A 16,154-nucleotide genomic window follows, 5' to 3' on the forward strand; every position below is an offset into this window, starting at 1 on the left:
CATGTGGGGTGTCGGTTCAAAGACCCAGAAGGTCGGTGGTGTGGTTGCTTGCTGGCCACTGCAAGGGTCCTTGCTGTCTTGCAGTGTGGGGCCAGTAACCCTGGTCTGGGTGCCCATGACGACGCATTTGAAACCTCGCATGCTCATCTTGAGGTGCAATGCCACGTGGGCAGTGGTGCCCCGGCGAATGAGAACTGTATGACTCTGAGCGGTGGATCACTCAGCTTGTGTGTCGATGAAGAATGCAGCTAGCTGTGAGAACTAATGTCAGTTGCAGGACACATTGATCATCGACACTTGGAGCGCACTTTGCAGCCCCGGGTTACTCCGGGGCTACACCTGTCTGGGGGTTGTCATGCCTTCCATCACCCCCAGGGGTATCTGACCCCATTGAGGGTGTGGCCAGTGAGTCAAGGGAGCCTACTATAGGCCCCCTGTCCCCCCAGGGAGAGATGCAGATGGAGGAGAAGAGTCCCCTGCTGCTCCGAGCCGGGAAGCCCATCTGAGGAAGGAAGGGAGCAGGTGTGTGTCTGGCCTGCCCCCCTGGAGGCTGTCAGTGGTACCACCACCAGGCTGCCCTCCTGGGGTGGAGACTGACACCCGCCTGCCTGGTTACCATGTGGTGGGGCTGTGTTTGCTGTCCTCTGCTGCCCGGAGTCCGGCAGCAGGGACCGGGTGCGTGGAGGTTCCCAGGGGAGGGCGGCCAGTCCATCCGTCCCCCCCGAGGCCCCCACCGTACCGCCGGCCCACCGCATCCTCGCTCGAAACGCAACCTCAGATCAGACGTGGCAACCCGCTGAATGTAAGCATATTACTAAGCGGGGGAAAAGAAACTAACCAGGATTCCCTCAGTAATGGTGAGTTAAGAGGGAAAAGCCCAGCACCGAATCCCCGCCCAAGGGTTGGGTGTAGGGAAATGTGGCGTATGGAAGTCAATCTCCTTGGCACTGCCCAGGGGGGCCCAAGTCCTTGTGATCGAGGCTTAGCCCGCGGACAGTGTGAGGCCAGTGGCGGCCCCCAGTGCATCGGGATCAGGTCTTCCCAGAGTCAGGTTGTTTGTAAATGCAGCCCAAAGTGGGTGGTAAACTCCATCTAAGGCTAAACACCGGCACAAGACCGATACCAGACAAGTATCATAAGGGAAAGTTGAAAAGAACTTTGAAGAGAGAGTTCAGGAGGGTGTGAAACCTTTCAGATGTAAACAGGTGGTGTCCGTCCGGGCCGCCCAGAGGATTCAACCTGGCGGCCGCATCGGCCACCCACGCAAGACAGATCCCCCTTTGGGGGGGTGAGGGACCATCCCCAGGTGTGCATGCCACCGTCGGGCACACTTCCTCCAATGCAGTGCACCGCGACCAGCTCCAGGTCGGCAGGGAAGGCCACATGGAAGGTGGCTCCCCTACCCTGAGGGGAGTGTTACAGCCCATGGCATTAGCCCTCACTGTGCCCCGGGAATGTGGGAGATGACTGCTGCTGCACCCTGCCCCATCCTCGTGGCATGGCTGGGGGCCCCCGGCTCCTGGAGAGACTGTCGACTGGGCCTTACTGCATTCAGTGTGGCCCGACCACATTCCACTGCCTGGACAATGGGTTCAACTCGGGTGCCCAGGGTCCGTGGCAACATCGGTGACCTGCCCGTCCTGTCTTGAAACACGGACCAAGGAGTCTAACAGGTGTGTGAGTCCAAGGGTGGGCAGGAGACCCCACGGCACAATGAAAGTGAGAGCTGGCATGCACCGGCTGAGGTGGGATCCCCCTGACCCACGCGGGGGGCACAATGCCGGCCTGTCTCACTCGTCCTGTTGGGGAAGTGGAGAATGAGCACATCTGGTGGGACCGGAAAGATGGTGAACTATGCCTGGGCAGGGCGAAGCCAGAGGAAACTCTGGTGGAGGTTCGTAGTGGTCCTGATGTGCAAATCAATCATCCAACCTGGGTATAGGGGCGAAAGAGTAATCGAAACATCTAGTAGCTGGTTCCCTCCGAAGTTTCCCTCAGGATTACTGGCATTTGGCGGACGCAGTTTTATCTGGTAAAGCGAATGATTAGAGGCCTTGGGGATGAAACAATCTCTGGGCAAAACTGGAACCATGGTGCTCTGGACCAGAAAGGAGGGGGGCTCGGAAATCCCGATGAGAGTGTGCCTGCCCCTCTGTGGCTGGGTGGAGTTCCACAAGGGTGGCCTGAATCGAAGGGAGGTCCCCCTGAGAGGCTCCGAGGGCACTGGGACATGGCACAGCTTGGCAGCCTCCAGGAGATATGCAACCTGGGAAAAGAGCGCTCCCGCCCAGGTAGAAGTGGAAGCCCGGACAGGGGAGTCCATCCCGGTGGAAGTCCAGAAAGGAGAGAGAGGGGCAGAAGGCGGCTGGGCAGGAAGAACTCCCTCCTGTGTGAGAGGGTCTGGATCATGCCCCCAGTGGGACGGAAGTCCTCAAGGAGCATCTGACAGAAGGCAGTGGGACCAGGAGTGCTCCTGCCTGGTTGAATGGGGTCTGGCAGAGCCCCTCACGACAGAAGTCCTCAAGGGAGAGTCTGGTGCAAGGCTGCGGGGCAAGGAGTGCTCCTGCCAGGCAGGGGGAAGGTGCCCGATATCACCCGGTACCCGACGGTGTTCCTGAAATGTCACAAAGTCCCCAGAATGGCTCTGAACTGGAAAGGAGAGGGATGTCGAAGTCCCAATGAGAGCATGCCTGCCCCTCTGTGGCCAGGTGGAGTTCCACAAGGGTGGCCTGGATCGGAGGGAGATCCCATGAGATGCTCCAAGGACACGGGGACATGGCCCGGCCAGGCGGCCTCCAGGAGATCTGGAGAAGACGGGGACCGTGGTGTGCCGGACCGGAAAGGAAGGGGGCTCAGAAGTCCCGATGACAGCGTACCTGCCCCTCGGTGGCTGGGGGGAGTTCTGCAAGGGCAGCCAGGATTGGAGGGGGGTCCCCTGCAGAGGCTCCGAGGGCATGGGGACATGGCATGGCTTGGCAGCCTCCAGGAGATATGCAACCCAGGAAAAGAGCACTCCTGCCCGTGTAGAAGTGGGAAGCCCGGAGGGGGGAGTCCTTCCCGGTGGAAGTCCAGAGGGGAGTTCTGCTGGGGTGGTTGCACCCTGGAGGTTTGTTCCCCTGATCACCTGGTGGGCATGTGTGATCTGGCACGATTTGGCAGCCTCCAGGAGTTAAGGGATGACTGGGTGTCTCAGAGTGTGAGTCCAGGTCTCAGCCCCAGAGGAGAATGTTCTGCTAGGTGTCTGCGTGGGGTCGAGGTGCCCTCACAGGCCTCCTCCTGGCTGGAAGTCCATGTGAGAGTGGATCTGCCCCTCAGTGGCTGAGGGGAGTTCCGTGGGGCTGGTCACACCCTGCAGGCTTGCTCACCTGATCACCTGGCAGGCACACGTGATCCGGCATGATTTGGCAGCCTCCAGGAGTTAAGGGATGACTGGGTGTCTCAGAGTGTGAGTCTGGGTCTCAGCCCCAGGGAAGAATTTTCTTCCAGTTATCTGCATGGGGTCAAGGTGCTCTCACGGGCCTCTTCCTCCCAGCTGGAAGTCTGTATGAAAGCGGATCTTCCCCTCAGTGGCTGATGTGAGTTCAGCGGGACCGGTCGCACCCTGCAGGTTTGCTCCCCTGATTGCCTGGTGGGCACGCGTGATCTGACATGATTTGGCAGCCTCCAGGAGCTAAGGGATGATGGGCTGTCTCATCAGATTGTGAGTACGGGTCCCAGCCCTGGGGAAGAATGTCCTGCCAGGTGTCTGTGTGGGGTTGAGATACCTTCACAGGCCTCTTCCTCCCAGCCTGAAGTCTGTATGAGAGTGGATATGCCCCTCTGTGGCTGAGGGGAGTTCCGTGGGGCCAATCGTACCCTGCATGTACATCCCCTGGAAGGGCTGGTGGGCACGCATGATCTGGCATGATTTGGCAGCCTTTGGGGGCTGAAGGATGATGGGGCATCCCATCAAAATGTGTGAGTGTGAGTGCCCCAGTCTGAGTCCCAGCCCAGGGAAAGGGAAGACGGGGTGTCCTGTCAGAATCCATGTCCCAGCCCTGGGTGATGTCCTGCCAGGTGTCTGTGTGGGATTGAATTGCACTTACCCACTGCCCATCGATCGATCGGGATGACTGATTCCCACTGGTGGAGGGCCCCTGTGGCATGGCTCTGTTAGTCACAGCTTATGGGTTGAGCTTCTCCACCCCAGGAGCGAGGTGCGGGTGTGGAGTGCTCCATGCCCCTCAGGGCAGATGTTTAGGTGAGAGCGATGAGCCCGGGATGAGGCTAAGGAGTCCTGTGACATGGCTGCAGTCCCCCGGCATCTGTGTGTGGCTGAAGCATGTGTGGGAGCTCTCTCCCAGTTTTCTCTGGCTATGAGTGCTGATTCACACTGTGGTGGCCTGTGGCCCTCCGGGGTCACGGTTGCCAGTCCACGACCAGCACCCTGGGTACCCCCCTCCACGGGGAGAGGGACCACTCCTGTTGGCAGAGGTGTGGGCTCTGGCCCCTCCTCTCTGCCCAACCACCGAGGTGCTCCTATCTGGTTAATCCTGCCAGTAGCATATGCTTGTCTCAAAGATTAAGCCATGCAAGTCTTGGTACACACGTACACCAGTGAAACTGCAAATGGCTCATTAAATCAGTTATGGTTCCTTTGATCACTTCACCTTTACTTGGATAACTGTGGTAATTCTAGAGCTAATACATGCTAACGAGCGTAGACCTCTGGGGATGCGTGCATTTATCAGACCAAAACCAGTCTGGGTCTCAGTCCGGCAGCTTTGGTGACTCTAGATAAACTCAGGCTGATCACGTGCCCACATGGTGGCGACGCAACATTCGAATGTCTGCCCTATCAACTTTCGATGGTACTATCTGTGCCTACCATTGTGACCATGGGTAACGGGAATCAGGGTTCGATTCCAGAGAGGGAGCCTGAGAAATGGCTACCACATCGAAAGAAGGCAGCAGGCACGCAAATTACCCACTGCCGACTCGGGGAGGTAGTGACGGAAAATAACAATACAGGACTCTTTCGAGGCCCTGTAATTGGAATGAGTACACTTTAAATCCTTTAACAAGGATCTATTGGAGGGCAAGTCTGGTGCCAGCAGCTGTGGTAATTCCAGCTCCAATAGCATATATTAAAGTTGCTGCAGTTAAAAAGCTTGTAGTTGGATCTTGGGATCAGGCTGGTGGTCCGCCACGAGGTGTGCTACCGTCTGTCCCAGCCCCTGCCTTTTGTTGCTCCCTCGATGCTCTTAACTGAGTGTCCTGGGGGTCTGAAGCATTTACTTTGAAAAAATTAGAGTGTTCAAAGCAGGCTGGTCACCTGAATAGTTCAGCTAGGAATAATGGAATAGGACTCCAGTTCTATTTTGTTGGTTTTCAGAACTGGGGCCATGATTAAGAGGGATGGCCAGGGGCATTCATATTGTGCCGCTAGAGGTGAAATTCTTGGACCGGCGCAAGACAAACAAAAGTGAAAGCATTTGCCAAGAATGTTTTCATTAATCAAGAACAAAAGTCGGAGGTTCAAAGGCGATCAGATACCGTTGTAGTTCTGACCATAAATGATACCGACTAGTGATCCGGAAGCATTATTCCCATGACCCACTGGGGAGCTTCCTGGAAACCAAAGTCTTTCTATGGTTGCAAAGCTGAAACTTAAAGGAATTGACAGAAGGGCAGCACTAGGAGTGGAGCTTGCGGCTTAATTTGACTCAACACAGGAAACCTCACCCGGCCTGGACACAGAAAGGATTGACAGATTGATAGCTCTTTCTCGATTCTGTGGGTGGTGGTGCATGGCCATTCTTAGTTGGTGGAGCAATTTGTCTGGTTAATTCCTATAACGAATGAGACTCCGCCATGCTAACTAGTTATGCAGCCAAGTGCAGTCGTCTCCAACTTCTTAGAGGGACAAGCGGTTTTCAGCCACACAAGATTGAGCAATAACAGGTCTGTGATGCCCTTAGATGTCCGGGTCTGCACGCATGCTACACTGAATGGATCAACATGTGTCTACCCTTGGACGACAGGTCTGGGTAATCCGCTGAACCCCACCTGCGATAGGGACTGGAGATTGCAATTATTCCCCATGAACAAGAAATTCCCAGTAAGTGTGGGTCATAATCTCACGTTGATTAAGTCCCTGCCCTTTATACACACCACCCATCACTACAACCGATTGGATGGTTTAGCGAGGTCCTTGGATTAGCCCTGCTGGAGTCAGTCATGGCCCCAGTGGCGTGCCGAAAAGATGATCAAACTTGACTATCCAGAGGAAGTAAAAGTCGTAACAAGGTTTCTGTAGGTGAACCTGTGGAAGGATCATTAACACCAAGGGTCCTGGGATGGTGCTATCCCTGTGTACCAGGGCCTCTAATCGCTCCACCACCCTGACCCTCTATGTCTCTCTCTCTCTGTCTCTCTCTGACTCCTATCTCTCTGTGTGCCCTGGTGGAGACCAGCGGGACTGAGCCTGTGGCTCTTGGGGGGAGAGAGTGAGGGGATGGAGCAAGAGGAGGGGGTGGTGTCTGTGCCCCCTTGCCTCCTGGTAGCGGGAGGAAGGGGTCCATCCATGTGGTGGGAGGTGTGGGTGCTCCTCTGCTGCCATGAAGGGATGGTCGTGGAGGGTGCACCTGGCCCAATGGTGCAGTCCACTGCATGCCCCCGAGTTGGCTAGCTCCCCACGTGGTAGGAGGAGGGGGAGGGTGCCATCCTGGCTGGGGGGTGGTGGCCTGCTCTCTGTCTGTGCAGGGGCCATCCCTGTGGATGGCACACTGGAGTCCTCCTCCCTCGATGTCGGTCGTGGGTACCTGTGGAGGATGCCCCACTCCATGCGGGGTGTCGGTTCAAAGCTCTGGAAGGTCGGTGGTGTGGCCACGGGCCAGTCACTGCAGGACTCCTTGCTGTCTTGCAGTGTGGGGCCAGTAACCCCGGTCTGGGTGCCCACGACGGTGCCTGTCAAACCTTGCATGCTCATCTTGAGATGCAATGCCACGTGGGCAGTGGTGCCCTGGTGAATGAGAACTGTACGACTCTGAGTGGTGGATCACTTGGCTCATCCGTCGATAAAGAGCACAGCTAGCTGTGAGAACTAATGTGAATTGCAGGACACATTGATAATCGACACTTCGAACGCACTTTGTGGCCCCGGGTTACTCCCAAGGCTATGCCTGTCTGAGGGTCGTCGTGTCTTCCATTGCTCCCGGGGGTGTCTGATCCCAATTGAGGGTGTAACCAGGGAGTTGAGGGAGCCTGCTGTGGGCCCCCTGTCCACCCGGGAGGATGCAGATGGAGGAGAATAGTCCCCCGCTGTTCCAAGCCGGGAAGCCCGTCTGAGGATGGGAGGGAGCAGGTGTGTGTCTGGCCTGCCCCCCCAGATGCTGGCGGTGGTACTACCACAGGGCTGCCCTCCTGGGGTGTAGCCCGACAACCGCCTGCCTGGTTCCCGTGTGCCAGGGCTGTGTTGGCTGTCCTCCTCTCCTGCCCGAAGTCCGGCAGCGGGGAGTGGGCGTGCTGGGGTTCACAGGGGGGAGGACGGCTAGTCCATCCCCCCGAGGCCCGCACCATACCACCGCCCCCCCTCAACCTTGCTCAGAATGAGACCTCAGATCAGATGTGGCGACCAGCCAAATTTAAGAATATTACTAAGCGGAGGAAAAGAAACTAACCAGAATCCCCTCAGTAATGGTGAGTGAAGAGGGAAGAGCCCAGCGCCGAATCCCCTTCTGGGCAATGGGCACAGGGAAATGTGGCATACGGAAGTCCGCCTCCCTGGCGCCGCCCAGGGGGCCCAAGTCCTTGTCATCGAGGCTTAGCTAGCGGACGGTGTGAGGCTGGTGGCTGCCCCCGGCGCATCGGGATCAGGTCTTCCCAGAGTCGGGTTGTTTGTGAATGCACCCAAAAGCAGGTGGTAAACTCCATCTAAGGCTAAACATCATCACGAGACCAATAGCGACAAGTACCGTAAGGGAAATTTGAAAAGAACTTTGAAGAGAGAGTTCAAGAGGGCGTGAAACCGTTCAGAGGTAAACAGATGGTGTCCGCACGGTCCACCTGGAGGATTCAACCCGGCCGCCACTCCAGCCGCCCGGCCAAGGTGGATTACCCTCCCCCTCCAGGGGGTGGGGGACCATCCCCGGGTGTGCCAGCCACCATCGGGCACACTTCCTCTGAGGCAGTGCACCGTGACCAGCTCCAGGTTGGCTGGGAAGGCCACACGGAAAGTGGCTCCCCTTCCTGGAGGGGAGTGTTACAGCCCATGGCATCAGTACTTGCCTTGCCCTAGGGTTGTGGGAGATGACCACTGCTGCACCCTTCCCCACCTTCGTTGCGGGGGCTGGGGGCCCCTGCTCTGGTGGGACTGTTGACTGGGCCGGACTGCCCTCAATGCGGCCCAACCGCATTCTGCCACTAGGCCGGCGGGCTCACCTCAGGTGCCCGGAGTCGTGGCGACGTTGGTGACCCACCCATCCCATCTTGAAACATGGACCAAGGAGTCTAACAGGTGTGCAAGTCCGAGGGTGGGCAGGAGACCCCATGGCACAATGAAATTGAGGGCCAGTGTGCTCCGGCTGAGGCGGGATCCCCCTGCCCCATGTGGGGGGCACACCGCCAGCCCTTCTTACCCATCATGTCGGGGATGTGGAGCATGAGCGCACCTGGTGGGACCGGAAAGATGGTGAACTATGCCTGGGCAGGGGGAAGCCAAAGGAAACTCTGGTGGAGGTCCATAGCAGTCTTGACGTGCAAATCAGTCATCTGACCTGGGTATAGGGGCAAAAGCCTAATCGAACTATCTGGTAGCTGGTTCCCTCCGAAGTTTCCCTCAGTATAGCTGGCACTCGGCGGACACAGTTTTATCTGGTAAAGCAAATGATTAGAGGTCTTGGGGCCAAAACAATCTTAACCTATTCTCAAATTTTAAATGGTTAAGAAGCCCAACTCACTGGCTTGGAGTGAGGCATGGAATGTGAGTGCCCAGGGACAGTGTCAGGTGGGGAGTTTGACTGGGGTGGAACACCTGTCAAAGAGTAACGCAGGTGTCCTAAGGCAAGCTCAGGGAGGACAGAAATCTCCCATAGAGCAGAAGGACAAAAGCTTGCTTGATCTTGATTTTCAGTATGAATACAGACCATGAAAGTGGGGCCTCACAATCCTTCTGGCTTTTTGGGTTTTAAGCAGGAGGTGTCAGAAAATTTACCACAGGGATAACTGGCTTGTGGCGGCCAAGCATTCATAGTAATGTCGCTTTTTGATCCTTCTATGTTGGCTCTTCCTATCATTGTGAAGCAGAATTCACCAAGCATTGGATTGTTCACCCACTAATAGGGAACGTGAGCTGGGTTTAGACCATCGTGAGACAGATTAATTTTACCCTACTGATGATGTGTTGCTGCGATAGTAATCCTGCTCAGTAAGAGAGGAACCGCAGGTTCAGACATTTGGTGTATGTGCTTGGCTGAGGAACCAATGGTGCAAAGCTACCATCTGTGGGAGTATGACTGAACGCCTCTAAGTCAGAATCCCACCTAAACATAATGATACCACAGCGCCATGGATCTCCGGTTGGCCAGGGATAGCCAGCCACAAGGTCGGCAAGGAGCACCGCTTGCCACTGGGTCGGACCGCAGGTGGAAGTGGACCGCCTCTCTCCAGCAGTGCACTGCATGTTCATGGGGAATTGGGGGCCAAATCACTCATAGATGACCTGATTCTGGGTCAGGGTTTCGCACGTAGCAGATCAGCAAAAAGCTGCAATCTATTGAAAGTCAGCCCTTGAGCCAAGCTTTTGTCGCAGGCAGGGATGGGCTCTGTGCCCTCTTCGGGAGGTGGAGACCTGTCCTTGGCCGTCCCACCCTGTGTGCTGTCCCCTTTGCTAATGTGCAGATCATCGGTGGGACTTTGCCCTTTGGTGCCGAGTGTGGGGTCTGGTGGGGGGATCGAAGGAGGGGGTTCATGCACAAACTGGTGTAGGAGCATACCCCTTGGGAGGAGGTACCCAGTCATGCTCCTCTTTCCGGACCCTCCGGTACCTTCGTCCAGATAGCTGGAACCCCTGTGGGTGTGGAAGGGGCTGAAGATTGTGTACTCGGGCTTAAGGGTCATCTTCGGAGGGGCAACCTGGTGACGAGGCATCCCGTGCGGCAGGACATTCCTGGTCATGACCCTTGCTCCACACCCTATGGTGCCTTCGTCCAGATAGCCAGAACACCTGCAGGTGCAGAAGGGGCTAAAGATTGTGTACTCGGACTTAAGGGTTGTCCCCGGAGGAGTGACCCAGTGGTACATCCGTGGCTTCTGGGAGAGGGCAGAGGTCCATCCTGGTAAGCAAGATCTGGGATCCCATCCTCCCAGCCCCAGGGGTGCGGAGATATGGCCTCTGTGGTGTCTCACACCCAGGACCATGAGCGGGTGCCGTGTCAGCCTCTGATCCTTCACCCAGCACTGTGGGGATGCCGCCCTGTGAATGGCACCACTGAGGAGGCATGGGGGCACATGCCAGAAGGCTCGAAGTAAAGCATATTTGTCGGCACCTGGCACCGCCGAGGAGTGAGACACAGGTGCAAGATGAAATGGGCCAAGATGCCAGGACTCGGGGCCATATCCTGTGCAAGTTTGAAATCCCTAGGTGGAGGGCAAAGGGTAAAACTAGCATCACGAAAGTCGGGATGAGGGTCTGGCTGAGGACTCGCGGCACAACAGAGTTCCATGAGGCTGGGAAGGATTGGAGGGAAGCCCCCTGAGAGGCTCCGAGGGCATGTGGACATGGCATGGCTTGGCAGCCTGCAGGTGATATGCAGGAGACAGGGACCATGGTGCCCTGGACCAGAAAGGAGTGGGGCTTGGAAGTCCCAATGAGAGAGTGCCAACCCCTCGGTGGCCGGGTGGAGTTCCACGAGGGCGGCCTGGATCAGAGAGTGGTGCACTTGAGAGGCTCCAAGGGCACGGGGACGTGGCACAGCTTGGCAGCTTCCAGGAGATCTGGGGAAGACGGGAACCATGGTGCCCTGGACTGGAAAGGAGCATGGGCTTGGAAGTCCCTATGAGGGCGGAGGCCGGGGAAGTTCCACGAGGGCAGCGTGGATTGGAGGGAGGTCCCCCTAAGAGGCTTCAAGGGTACAAGACAAGGCACAATTTGGCAGCCTACAGGGGATATGCGGGATATGGGGACTGTGGTGCCCTGGACTGGAAAGGAGGGGGTCTTGGAAGTCCCGATGAGCATGTGCCTGCCCCTCGATGTCCAGGGTGAGTTCCGCGAGGGCAGCCTGGATCGGAGGGAGGTAACCTGAGAGGCTCCAAGGGCATGGGGACACGGCCCGGCCAGGCAGCCTCCAGGAGATCTGGGGGAGATGGGGACCATGGTGCTCTGGACCAGAAAGGAGGGGGGTCTCAGGCATCCCTATGAGGGTAGGCCTGCCCCTCGGTGGCTGGGGTGGGTTCTGCGAGGGCAGCCTTGATTAGAGGGAGGTCCCCTGAGAGGCTCAGAGGGCATGGGAACACAGCACGATTTGGCAGCCTGCAGGGGATATGTGGGAGATAGCAACTGTGGTGCCCTGAACTGGAAAGGAAGGGGGATTGGAAGTCCCTTGGAGAGCGTGCCTGCCCCTCTTTGGCCAGGGGGAGCTCCTCGAGGGCAGCCTGGATTGGAGGGAGGTCCCCCTGAGAGGATCTGAGGGCACAGGGACATGGCACAGTTTGGCAGCCTGCAGTGGATATGTGGGAGACGGGGACTGTGGTGCCCTGGACCAGAAAGGAGGGGGCTCAGAAGTCCCTATTAGGATGTGTCTGCCCCTTAGCAGCCAGGGGGAGTTCCGAGAGGGTGGCCTGGATCAGAGGGAGGTCCCCCTGAGAGGCTTCAAGGGCAAGGGGACACGGCAGTGTTTGGCAGCCCGCAGGGGATATGGGTGCAGCGGGCTCCCCTGAGGTGAGTCAGAGGCAGTGGCCAGGAGTGTTGCCTGACAGTGCGGCTGTGCAGAGGGCTGCCCCAGGAAGCCAGGTTTGCTTTTGTGTGCTCACAGGCCCCAGGGGTGCGGAGATACAGCCGCCATGGTTTCTTACCCCCGGGTTTGGCGGAGGAGTCGGCCAACAGTGTGGGTGTGCCGAGGGCCACTCCCGAAAGCCAGGTCTGCGATCGTGTCCTACCAGGCCCCAGGGTTGTGGAGATATGTCCGCCATGGCATCTCGCACCCAGATCCGGCACAAGTAGTTGGCCGACAGCATGGGTGTGCTGAGGTCCACTCCAGGAAGCCAGGTCTGCTTTTGTGTCCTCCCAGGCCCCAGGGGTGTGGAGATACGGCCGCCATGGGGTCCCGCACCTGGGTTCGGTGGGGGAAGTCGGCTGACAGAGCGAGCATTCCGAGGGCCACCTCCAGAAGCCTGGTCTGTGATTGTGTCTTCCCAGGCCCCATGGGTGGTGAGATATGGCTGCTGTGGCATCTTGCACCCGGCTCTGGCAGGGTTAGTCAGCCGACAGCGCAGGTGTGCCGAGTGCCACCCCCAGAAGCCAGGTCTATGATCACATCCCCCAGCCCGAGGGGTGCTGAGATATGGCTGCCGTGGGGTCTCTCGCCCGCCTCAGGCAGGGGTAGTTGGCCAACAATGTGGGAGTACCGAGGGACGCCACCGGAAGCCATGTCTGCGATCGCATCCTCCAAGGCACCAGGGGTGCTGAGATATAACTGTCGTGGTGTCTCACGCCCAGCTCCAGCAGGGTTAGTCGGCTGACAGCGCAGGTGTTCCAAGGGCCACCCCCAGAAGCCAGGTCTTTGATCGCATCCTCCCAACCCTGAGGAGTGCCAAGAAATGACCGCCATGGTGTCTTGCACCCGGCTCCAGTGGGAGTAGTCGGCCGACAGTGCGTGTATGCCGAGGGCTACCCCCGGAAGCCAGGTCTGCGATCCCTTCCTCCCAGCCCTGAGGGGTGCGGAGATATGGCTACCATGGCAGTTCACTCCCGCGACCATTCACAGGTGCCTGGTCAGCCTCTGGTCCTTCACCCGGCACTGCACGGATGCCGCCCTGTGAACAGCACCACTCAGGAGGCAAGGGGGCACATGCCAGAAGGCTCAAAGTGAAGTATGTTTGTCGGCACCTGGCATAGCCGAGGAGTGAGAAAAAGGCGCGAGATGAAATGGGCCGAGATGCCTGGTCCTGGGGCCATATCTTGTGCAAGTTTGAAAGCCCTAGGTCGAGGGTAAAGGGGAGAACCAGCGTCACAGAAGTCTGGATGAGGGTCTGGCTGAGGCCTCATGGCCCAGCAGAGTTCCACGAGGCTGTGAAGGATCGGAGGGAAGCTCCTTTGAGAGGGTCCAAGTTCACTGGGACATGGCATGGCTTGGCAGCCTGCAGGGGATATGTGGGAGACAGGGACCATGGTGCCCTGGACCAGAAAGGAGGGGGGCTCGGAAGTCCCGATAAGAGAGTGCCTGCCCCTTGGTGGCCGGGGAGAGTTCCACGAGGGTAGCCTGGATTGGAGGGAGGTTCCCTGAGAGGCTCCGAGGGCACAGGGACATGACACGGCTTGGCAGCCTCCAGGAAATATGCAACCCAGGAAAAGAGTGCTCCCGCCCAGGTAGAAGTGGAAGCCTGGAGGTGGGAGTCCATCCCAGTTGAAGTCCAGAAGGGAGAGAGAGAGGTGGAAGATGGCCGGGCAGGAAGCACTCACTCCTGGGTGAGAGGGTCCAGATCACACCCCTGGTGGGACGGACATCCTCAAGGAGCATCTGGCAGAAGGCAGCGGGGCCAGGAGTGTTCCTGCCTGGTTGAAGGGGGTCTGGCCGACCCCCCCCATGATGGAAGTCCTCAAGGGATAATCTGGTGGAAGGCTGCAGTGCAAAAAGTGCTCCTGCCAGGCAGAGGGAAGCCATCCGACCTCGCCCGGTACCTGATGGCATTTCTGAAATGTCGCAAAGTCCCCAGAATGGCTCTAGACTGGAAAGGAGGGGGACGTGGAAGTCGTGATGAGAGCGTGCCTGCCCTTCTGTGGCCAGGTGGAGTTCCACGAGGGTGGCCTGCATCAGCGGGAGGTCCCCCTGAGATGGTCTGAGGACACAGGGACACAGCCCGGCCAGGCAGCCTCCAGGAGATCTGGGAAAGACAGGGACCATGGTGCCCTGGACCAGAAAAGAGGGGGGATCTTGGACGTCCCTATGAGAGTGTGCTTGCCCCTCTGTGGCTGGGGGTAGTTCTGCGAAGGTGGCCTGGATCAGAGGGTGGGCCCCCTAAGTGGCTCTGATGGCCCGGGACACAGCCCGGCCAGGCAGCCTCCAGGAGATCTGGGGAAGACGGGGACCATGGTACCCTGAACCAAAAAGGAAGGGGGTCTCGGAAATCCCTATGAGAGTGTGCCTGCCCCTCTGCGGCCAGGGGGAGTTCTGTGAGGGCTGCCTGTAGGTCCCCCTGAGAAGCTCCGAGGGCATGGGGACACGGCCCAGCCAGGCAGCCTCCAGCAGATCTGGGGAAGACAGGGACCATGGTGCCCTTGACCGGAAAGGAGGGGGGTCTAGGAAGTCCCTTTGAGAGCGTGCCTGCCCCTCTGTGGCCGGGGGGAGTTCCACGAGGGCAGCCTGGATAGGAGGGAGGGCCCCGTGAGAGGCTCCAAGAACACGGGGACACGGCCTTGGCAGGCAGCCTCCAGGAGATCTGGGGAAGACAGGGACTGTGGTGCTCTGGACCGAAAAGGAGTGGGGTCTCGGAAGTGCCTATCAGGGCAGGCCTGCCCCTTGGTGGCCAGGGGAGTTCCACGAAGGCAGCCTGGATCAGAGGGAGGTCCCCCTGAGAGGCTCCCAGGACACGAGGACACGGCACAATTTGGCAGCCTGCAGGGGATATGCAGGAGATGGGGACTGTGGTGCCTTGGACCAGAAAAGAGGGGGGCTTGAAAGTCCCTATGAAAGCATGCCTGCTCCTCTGCGGCCAGGGTGAGTTCTGCAAGGGCGGCCTGGATCAGAGGGAAGTCCCCCTGAGAGGCTCTGAGAACACGTGGACATGGCATGATTTGTCAGCCTGCAGGGGATATGTGGGAGACGGGGACTGCGTTGCCCTGGACCAGATAGGAGGGGGGCTCGGAAGACCCTATGAGAGCATGCCTGCCCCTTAGCGGCCGGGGGTAGTTCCACCACGGCGGCCTGGATTGGAGGGAGGTCCCACTGAGAGGTTCCGAGGACACGGGGACACAACCCAGTCAGCTAGCCTCCAGGAGATCTGGGGAAGACGGGGACCGTGGTGCTCTGGACCAGAAAGGGGCTTGGGCTTGGAAATCCCTATGAGGGTGGGCCTGTCCCTCGGCGGCCGAGGTGAGTTCAGTGAGGGCAGCCTGGATCTGAGGGAGGTCTCCCTGAGAGGCTCCAAGGGCACAGGGACATGGCACAATTTGGCAGCCTGCAGTGGATATGTGGGAGATGTGGACCATGGTGTCCTGGACTGGAAAGGAGGGGGGTCTCTGAAGTCCCAATGAAAGCGTGCCTGCCCCTCGGCAGCTGGGGTGAGTCCCGCAAGGGCAGCCTGGATCAGAGGGAGGGCCCCTGAGAGGCTCCAAGGGCACGTGGAGATGGCCCGGCCAGGCAGCCTGCAGGGGATATGTAGGAGGCGTGGACTGTGGTGCCCTGGACCGGAAAGGATGGTGGTCTCGGACGTCCTGATGAGAGTGTGCCTGCCTCTCGGGGGCCAGGGTGAGTTCCATGAGGGTGGCCTGGATCAGAGGGAGGTCCCCCTGAGAGTCTCTGAGGGCACAGGGACACGGCACGATTTGGCAGCCTGCAGGGGATATGTGGGAGACATGGACTGTGGTGCCCTGGACCGGAAAGGAGGGGGGTCTCGGAAGTCCCAATGAGAGAGTGCCTACCCCTCACTGGCCAGGGTGAGTCCCGCGAGATCCGGCTGGATTGGAGGGAAGTCCCCTGAGAGGCTCCGAAGGCATGGGGACACGGCACAGTTTGGCAGCCTCCAGGAGTTAAAGGCCAAGGGGGTCTCTCGTTAGAGTCCAGGTCCCCGCCCCGGGTCACTTCCCACTGCTCGTACCGTATTTCACAGAAAATAAGACCGGGTCTTTTACTCTTTCCCCCACCAAAATATGCATTAGGGCTTATTATCAGGGGATGCCTTATTTACCCACACCATCCAACAATCTACCTTTATTCATTTATTCATGTACAAAAATCAAC

At 58.4% G+C, this 16,154-nt stretch overlaps 2 non-coding genes across 2 annotated transcripts; both read left to right on the top strand.

Annotated features, from left to right (window-relative positions):
- Positions 1-200: 200 nt before the first annotated feature.
- Positions 201-353, top strand: LOC122817398. Its single transcript, XR_006367237.1, has one exon. It is a non-coding gene; the product is annotated as a 5.8S ribosomal RNA (ribosomal RNA).
- A 6,670-nt stretch (positions 354-7,023) lies between these two features.
- On the top strand, positions 7,024-7,177 carry LOC122817395. Its single transcript, XR_006367235.1, has one exon. It is a non-coding gene; the product is annotated as a 5.8S ribosomal RNA (ribosomal RNA).
- Positions 7,178-16,154: the final 8,977 nt, after the last annotated feature.

Source organism: Protopterus annectens, chromosome 12.part0 (assembly GCF_019279795.1).
Source record: "Protopterus annectens isolate FY-2018-M chromosome 12.part0, PAN1.0, whole genome shotgun sequence".
In the NCBI taxonomy this organism is placed as follows: domain Eukaryota; kingdom Metazoa; phylum Chordata; order Ceratodontiformes; family Protopteridae; genus Protopterus; species Protopterus annectens.